This window comes from Biomphalaria glabrata, chromosome 11, assembly GCF_947242115.1.
Source record: "Biomphalaria glabrata chromosome 11, xgBioGlab47.1, whole genome shotgun sequence".
Lineage (NCBI taxonomy): Eukaryota > Metazoa > Mollusca > Gastropoda > Planorbidae > Biomphalaria > Biomphalaria glabrata.
In genome coordinates this window covers 14,661,962-14,671,896 of record NC_074721.1, presented here as the reverse complement: position 1 = coordinate 14,671,896, position 9,935 = coordinate 14,661,962, and positions in this window count along the sequence as shown.

Below are 9,935 nucleotides of genomic sequence, written 5' to 3'. Positions count from 1 at the left end.
ACGGAGAAAATATTGGAGTTCTAAGGTATGTTCCTACTAAGAAACATATGGGAAAGAGATTTTTTTTTTTTTGTTCTGAATAATCTGTTTACACCTATCGGACAAGTACCTGAAGCGCAGAGATATGTTCTGTCCTACGTTATAGGATGTCTTCCTATATATACCAGTAGCACATATTTATTTTACATCTAGCAGACCATTTAAAGGCATTCACCTAACGAAAAATATCTGGAGCGCAAAGGTATGATCTCGCTAAAACAAATGGGATAATTAAAAACAAATAGTTTTCTGTTCTAATTAATCTGGACACAGCTAACGAAGAATTATCTGGATCGCAGACTTATGTTCTGAATAAACTATTTGAACAAAATACACCTTAGTAGAATCGGTATCTAGAGTGCAGATGTATGTTTTCACTAAACTAAGAGATCTAAATACACCTAGCAGAGAAATATCTGGAGTGGAAATGTGACTTAACTAATTGATCTCACCTAGCAGAGAAGCATCTGGAGCACATAGGTATGTCCTGACTAAACTTATTTATATTTATACACCTCGCACAGGAGCATCTGAAGCACATGGGTACGTTATGACTAAGGTCTATGATCTGAATACACTTAGCAGTGGGTATCTAGAGTACAGCGGTATGTTTTTATTAAACTTGTTTATCTGAATACATCTAGCAGGAACAATCTGGAGCGCAGAGTTATGTTCTGAATACACCTAGCAGACGAGCATCTAGAGTACAACTATATATTTTCACAACTTACTTATCTGAAAACACCTAGCGGGTAGAGTACAGCGGAATGTTTTCACTTAACTTATTTATCTGACTACACCTAGTGGGAACTATCTGGAGCGCAGAGTTATGTTATTCATACACCTAACAGAGGAGTATCTGGAGCACATAGGTATAGTGTGACTAAACTTTTTGATCTAAATGTTCCTATCAAAGGTCTATCTTGATCTGAATACACCTAGCGGAGGATTACCTGGATGGCATAGGTATGTTACGACTTAACTTATTCATCTGAGTTTTTCTACTGGAGGAGTATCTGGATCGCAGATGTTGTGACTAAACTAACTGGTCTGAAATCACCTAGTAGAAATACTATCTGGAATACTAAGGTATATTTTCAATAAACTATTTGATCTGAATACACCTAACATGGACTATCTTGAGTGCAGAATGATGTATCTGGAATGGAGATTTTTCTTAACTAACTGATTTTTAATACATCTAGATAAGAAGCATGTGGAGCGCAAAGGTATGTTCTGACTAAACATTGAGAGACAACTATAATTCTCTGCTACCCGAAGGGTGCAGTATTAGGATCATTTAGTGATTCCATTTTCAATAAAGACATTTCATACTAATTTTCCAAGCAAAAAAAAAAATTTTTTTTCTACATGATCATAAATTTACCTTACACCTAACCTTAATTTCATTCCTATCAAGTTTTTTTTAAATATATTTTTCCTAACACATAATCTATACCTATTTACAAATGACTGCCTTAAAAGCATATTTCATTTCTTTATCTGAATCCTACACTAAAGGATGGATTACTTTGATTTACAACCTAACACTTATATGTTGGTTTTTTGATTACTCAATCAATGCCGGTAATTAGTTCCTACAGCTCTTTCAATGCAAATACTGAAATATATTTTTACAAGGTTACTACAATAAGGAATTGGTTCAATACAAGGGATAAATCCCTTGATTCAGTCATCAATAGAACACATTTTTTTGTTACCATGTTCAATTGATCCTAACTTTATGATTTGGGTTTTTTTTTTTAACCGTACAGTTAGGGTTACAATAATCACCATTTTAAACATATGTCAATACCCCTTTTTTATTGTGACTAGCTACATTTTCATTTCCGTCAGGTCAATGTCAGTCTTCGTCTTGTTATTTTATTTGAAATTGTCGACATCAAAAATAAGAAAAAAATTCAACAAGAAGTATTATTATAATAAAAAAAAAATAAATATGCATTTATAAGAGTAGTACTTTTTCAATGACTTCTGTTAGAAAACAACAAATATAACTCTCTTGACATACACACATAAAATATTTGTAATGATTCATTATGACAATTTTATACCGGTACCAAATCAGTGGGGACACAAAGGTATACACCTTTTCAATTTCATCTATTTTTACTTATGCAGAAACCTTTTCATGATCAATATATTATTTGTGAAAATAAAAACAGACCATTCATATATTATTTTTGTGAAGTACCATACATTAAGCAAAGGTTTGTACACAATTTGTGCTTTGTCAGAAATATATCATTTTACTAGCAGGTGTTTTTTCCATTTTAAATGATAAGAACGCCTAAAAAATAAATACACTTACAAAATAAAAATATATAATGACCAATACAATGCAACAAGATTCCATATATCAACAGTTTTTTCACATTTGTTTTAAATACTCAGAAATAACGTACAAAAAAGTATCCTAATTTTACCTTGCAAGGCAATAATAGGTGCGCAGAGTTACTGGTTTAATATCAATACATTGGTGATACCAAATTTTTTTATTCCATACATTGAAAACCTACAGTATCAGGAGCGCATATTTATTTTAGTTCTAGCGAACCATTCAAAGGCATTGACCCAACGGAGAAAATATTGGAGTTCTAAGGTATGTTCCTACTAAGAAAAATATGGGAAAGATTTTTTTTTTGTTCTGAATAATCTGTTTACACCTATCGGACAAGTACCTGGAGTGCAGAGATATGTTCTGTCCTAAGTTATAGGATGTCTTCCTATATATACCAGTAGCACATATTTATTTTACATCTAGCAGACCATTTAAAGGCATTCACCTAACGAAGAAATATCTGGAGCGCAAAGGTATGATCTCGCTAAAACAAATGGGAAAATTAAAAACAAATAGTTTTCTGTTCTAATTAATCTGGACACAGCTAACGAGAATTATCTGGATCGCAGACTTATGTTCTGAATAAACTATTTGAACAAAATACACCTTAGTAGAATCAGTATCTAGAGTGCAGATGTATGTTTTCACTAAACTAAGAGATCTAAATACACCTAGCAGAGAAGTATCTGGAGTGGAAATGTGACTTAACTAATTGGTCTCACCTAGCAGAGAAGCATCTGGAGCACATAGGTATGTCCTGACCAAACTTATTTATACACCTAGCGCAGGAGCATCTGAAGCACATGGGTACGTTATGACTAAGGTCTATGATCTGAATACACTTAGCAGTGAGTATCTAGAGTACAGCAGTATGTTTTTATTAAACTTGTTTATCTGAATACATCTAGCAGGAACAATCTGGAGCGCAGAGTTATGTTCTGAATACACCTAGCAGATGAGCATCTAGAGTACAACTATATATTTTCACAACTTACTTATCTGAAAACACCTAGCGGGTAGAGTACAGCGGAATGTTTTCACTTAACTTATTTATCTGACTACACCTAGTGGGAACTATCTGGAGCGCAGAGTTATGGTATTCATACACCTAGCAGAGGAGTATCTGGAGCACATAGGTATAGTGTGACTAAACTTTTTGATCTAAATGTTCCTATCAAAGGTCTATCTTGATCTGAATACACCTAGCGGAGGATTACCTGGATGGCATAGGTATGTTACGACTTAACTTATTCATCTGAGTTTTTCTACTGGAGGAGTATCTGGATCGCAGATGTTGTGACTAAACTAACTGGTCTGAAATCACCTAGTAGAAATACTATCTGGAATACTAAGGTATATTTTCAATAAACTATTTGATCTGAATACACCTAACATGGACTATCTTGAGTGCAGAATGATGTATCTGGAATGGAGATTTTTCTTAACTGATTTTTAATACATCTAGATAAGAAGCATGTGGAGCGCAAAGGTATGTTCTGACTAAACATCGAGAGACAACTATAATTCTCTGCTACCCGAAGGGTGCAGTATTAGGATCATTTAGTGATTCCATTTTCAATAAAGACATTTCATACTAATTTTCCAAGCAAAAAAAAACATTTTTTTTCTACATGATCATAAATTTACCTTACACCTAACCTTAATTTCATTCCTATCAAGTTTTTTTTAAATATATTTTTCCTAACACATAATCTATACCTATTTACAAATGACTGCCTTAAAAGCATATTTCATTTCTTTATCTGAATCCTACACTAAAGGATGGATTACCTTGATTTACAACCTAACACTTATATGTTGGTTTTTTGATTACTCAATCAATGCCGGTAATTAGTTCCTACAGCTCTTTCAATGCTAATACTGAAATATATTTTTACAAGGTTACTACAATAAGGAATTGGTTCAATACAAGGGATAAATCCCTTGATTCAGTCATCAATAGAACACATTTTTTTGTTACCATGTTCAATTGATCCTAACTTTATGATTTGGGGGGGTTTTTTACCGTACAGTTAGGGTTACAATTATCACCATTTTAAACATATGTCAATACCCCTTTTTTATTGTGACTAGCTACATTTTCATTTCCGTCAGGTCAATGTCAGTCTTCGCCTTGTTATTTTATTTGAAATTATCGACATCAAAAATAAGAAAAAAATTCAACAAGAAGTATTATTATAAAAAAAAAAAAATAAATATGCATTTATAAGAGTAGTACTTTGTCAATGACTTCTGTTAGAAAACAACAAATATAACTCTCTTGATATACACACATAAAATATTTGTAATGATTCATTATGACAATTTTATACCGGTACCAAATCAGTGGGGACGCAAAGGTATACACCTTTTCAATTTCATCTATTTTTACTTATGCAGAAACCTTTTCATGATCAATATATTATTTGTGAAAATAAAAACAGACCATTCATATATTATTTTTGTGAAGTACCATACATTAAGCAAAGGTTTGTACACAATTTGTGCTTTGTCAGAAATATATCATTTTACTAGCAGGTGTTTTTTCCATTTTAAATGATAAGAACGCCTAAAAAATAAATACACTTACAAAATAAAAATATATAATGACCAATACAATGCAACAAGATTCCATATATCAACAGTTTTTTCACATTTGTTTTAAATACTCAGAAATAACGTACAAAAAAGTATCCTAATTTTACCTTGCAAGGCAATAATAGGTGCGCAGAGTTACTGGTTTAATATCAATACATTGGTGATACCAAATTTTTTTATTCCATACATTGAAAACCTACAGTATCAGGAGCGCATATTTATTTTAGTTCTAGCGAACCATTCAAAGGCATTGACCCAACGGAGAAAATATTGGAGTTCTAAGGTATGTTCCTACTAAGAAAAATATGGGAAAGATTTTTTTTTTGTTCTGAATAATCTGTTTACACCTATCGGACAAGTACCTGGAGCGCAGAGATATGTTCTGTCCTAAGTTATAGGATGTCTTCCTATATATACCAGTAGCACATATTTATTTTACATCTAGCAGACCATTTAAAGGCATTCACCTAACGAAGAAATATCTGGAGCGCAAAGGTATGATCTCGCTAAAACAAATGGGAAAATTAAAAACAAATAGTTTTCTGTTCTAATTAATCTGGACACAGCTAACGAGAATTATCTGGATCGCAGACTTATGTTCTGAATAAACTATTTGAACAAAATACACCTTAGTAGAATCAGTATCTAGAGTGCAGATGTATGTTTTCACTAAACTAAGAGATCTAAATACACCTAGCAGAGAAGTATCTGGAGTGGAAATGTGACTTAACTAATTGGTCTCACCTAGCAGAGAAGCATCTGGAGCACATAGGTATGTCCTGACCAAACTTATTTATACACCTAGCGCAGGAGCATCTGAAGCACATGGGTACGTTATGACTAAGGTCTATGATCTGAATACACTTAGCAGTGAGTATCTAGAGTACAGCAGTATGTTTTTATTAAACTTGTTTATCTGAATACATCTAGCAGGAACAATCTGGAGCGCAGAGTTATGTTCTGAATACACCTAGCAGATGAGCATCTAGAGTACAACTATATATTTTCACAACTTACTTATCTGAAAACACCTAGCGGGTAGAGTACAGCGGAATGTTTTCACTTAACTTATTTATCTGACTACACCTAGTGGGAACTATCTGGAGCGCAGAGTTATGGTATTCATACACCTAGCAGAGGAGTATCTGGAGCACATAGGTATAGTGTGACTAAACTTTTTGATCTAAATGTTCCTATCAAAGGTCTATCTTGATCTGAATACACCTAGCGGAGGATTACCTGGATGGCATAGGTATGTTACGACTTAACTTATTCATCTGAGTTTTTCTACTGGAGGAGTATCTGGATCGCAGATGTTGTGACTAAACTAACTGGTCTGAAATCACCTAGTAGAAATACTATCTGGAATACTAAGGTATATTTTCAATAAACTATTTGATCTGAATACACCTAACATGGACTATCTTGAGTGCAGAATGATGTATCTGGAATGGAGATTTTTCTTAACTGATTTTTAATACATCTAGATAAGAAGCATGTGGAGCGCAAAGGTATGTTCTGACTAAACATCGAGAGACAACTATAATTCTCTGCTACCCGAAGGGTGCAGTATTAGGATCATTTAGTGATTCCATTTTCAATAAAGACATTTCATACTAATTTTCCAAGCAAAAAAAAACATTTTTTTTCTACATGATCATAAATTTACCTTACACCTAACCTTAATTTCATTCCTATCAAGTTTTTTTAAAATATATTTTTCCTAACACATAATCTATACCTATTTACAAATGACTGCCTTAAAAGCATATTTCATTTCTTTATCTGAATCCTACACTAAAGGATGGATTACCTTGATTTACAACCTAACACTTATATGTTGGTTTTTTGATTACTCAATCAATGCCGGTAATTAGTTCCTACAGCTCTTTCAATGCTAATACTGAAATATATTTTTACAAGGTTACTACAATAAGGAATTGGTTCAATACAAGGGATAAATCCCTTGATTCAGTCATCAATAGAACACATTTTTTTGTTACCATGTTCAATTGATCCTAACTTTATGATTTGGGGGGGTTTTTTACCGTACAGTTAGGGTTACAATTATCACCATTTTAAACATATGTCAATACCCCTTTTTTATTGTGACTAGCTACATTTTCATTTCCGTCAGGTCAATGTCAGTCTTCGCCTTGTTATTTTATTTGAAATTATCGACATCAAAAATAAGAAAAAAATTCAACAAGAAGTATTATTATAAAAAAAAAAAAATAAATATGCATTTATAAGAGTAGTACTTTGTCAATGACTTCTGTTAGAAAACAACAAATATAACTCTCTTGATATACACACATAAAATATTTGTAATGATTCATTATGACAATTTTATACCGGTACCAAATCAGTGGGGACGCAAAGGTATACACCTTTTCAATTTCATCTATTTATTACTTATGCAGAAACCTTTTCATGATCAATATATTATTTGTGAAAATAAAAACAGACCATTCATATATTATTTTTGTGAAGTACCATACATTAAGCAAAGGTTTGTACACAATTTGTGCTTTGTCAGAAATATATCATTTTACTAGCAGGTGTTTTTTCCATTTTAAATGATAAGAACGCCTAAAAAATAAATACACTTACAAAATAAAAATATATAATGACCAATACAATGCAACAAGATTCCATATATCAACAGTTTTTTCACATTTGTTTTAAATACTCAGAAATAACGTACGAAAAAGTATCCTAATTTTACCTTGCAAGGCAATAATAGGTGCGCAGAGTTACTGGTTTAATATCAATACATTGGTGATACCAAATTTTTTTATTCCATACATTGAGTACCTACAGTATCAGGAGCGCATATTTATTTTAGTTCTAGCGAACCATTCAAAGGCATTGACCTAACGGAGAAAATATTGGAGTTCTAAGGTATGTTCCTACTAAGAAACATATGGGAAAGAGATTTTTTTTTTTTTTGTTCTGAATAATCTGTTTACACCTATCGGACAAGTACCTGAAGCGCAGAGATATGTTCTGTCCTACGTTATAGGATGTCTTCCTATATATACCAGTAGCACATATTTATTTTACATCTAGCAGACCATTTAAAGGCATTCACCTAACGAAAAATATCTGGAGCGCAAAGGTATGATCTCGCTAAAACAAATGGGATAATTAAAAACAAATAGTTTTCTGTTCTAATTAATCTGGACACAGCTAACGAAGAATTATCTGGATCGCAGACTTATGTTCTGAATAAACTATTTGAACAAAATACACCTTAGTAGAATCGGTATCTAGAGTGCAGATGTATGTTTTCACTAAACTAAGAGATCTAAATACACCTAGCAGAGAAATATCTGGAGTGGAAATGTGACTTAACTAATTGATCTCACCTAGCAGAGAAGCATCTGGAGCACATAGGTATGTCCTGACTAAACTTATTTATATTTATACACCTCGCACAGGAGCATCTGAAGCACATGGGTACGTTATGACTAAGGTCTATGATCTGAATACACTTAGCAGTGGGTATCTAGAGTACAGCGGTATGTTTTTATTAAACTTGTTTATCTGAATACATCTAGCAGGAACAATCTGGAGCGCAGAGTTATGTTCTGAATACACCTAGCAGACGAGCATCTAGAGTACAACTATATATTTTCACAACTTACTTATCTGAAAACACCTAGCGGGTAGAGTACAGCGGAATGTTTTCACTTAACTTATTTATCTGACTACACCTAGTGAGAACTATCTGGAGCGCAGAGTTATGTTATTCATACACCTAGCAGAGGAGTATCTGGAGCACATAGGTATAGTGTGACTAAACTTTTTTGATCTAAATGTTCCTATCAAAGGTCTATCTTGATCTGAATACACCTAGCGGAGGATTACCTGGATGGCATAGGTATGTTACGACTTAACTTATTCATCTGAGTTTTTCTACTGGAGGAGTATCTGGATCGCAGATGTTGTGACTAAACTAACTGGTCTGAAATCACCTAGTAGAAATACTATCTGGAATACTAAGGTATATTTTCAATAAACTATTTGATCTGAATACACCTAACATGGACTATCTTGAGTGCAGAATGATGTATCTGGAATGGAGATTTTTCTTAACTAACTGATTTTTAATACATCTAGATAAGAAGCATGTGGAGCGCAAAGGTATGTTCTGACTAAACATTGAGAGACAACTATAATTCTCTGCTACCCGAAGGGTGCAGTATTAGGATCATTTAGTGATTCCATTTTCAATAAAGACATTTCATACTAATTTTCCAAGCAAAAAAAAACATTATTTTTCTACATGATCATAAATTTACCTTACACCTAACCTTAATTTCATTCCTATCAAGTTTTTTTTAAATATATTTTTCCTAACACATAATCTATACGTATTTACTAATGACTGCCTTAAAAGCATATTTCATTTCTTTATCTGAATCCTACACTAAAGGATGGATTACCTTGATTTACAACCTAACACTTATATGTTGGTTTTTTGATTACTCAATCAATGCCGGTAATTAGTTCCTACAGCTCTTTCAATGCAAATACTGAAATATATTTTTACAAGGTTACTACAATAAGGAATTGGTTCAATACAAGGGATAAATCCCTTGATTCAGTCATCAATAGAACACATTTTTTTGTTACCATGTTCAATTGATCCTAACTTTATGATTTGGGTTTTTTTTTTTAACCGTACAGTTAGGGTTACAATTATCACCATTTTAAACATATGTCAATACCCCTTTTTTATTGTGACTAGCTACATTTTCATTTCCGTCAGGTCAATGTCAGTCTTCGTCTTGTTATTTTATTTGAAATTGTCGACATCAAAAATAAGAAAAAAATTCAACAAGAAGTATTATTATAAAAAAAATAAAAATAAATATGCATTTATAAGAGTAGTACTTTGTCAATGACTTCTGTTAGAAAACAACAAATA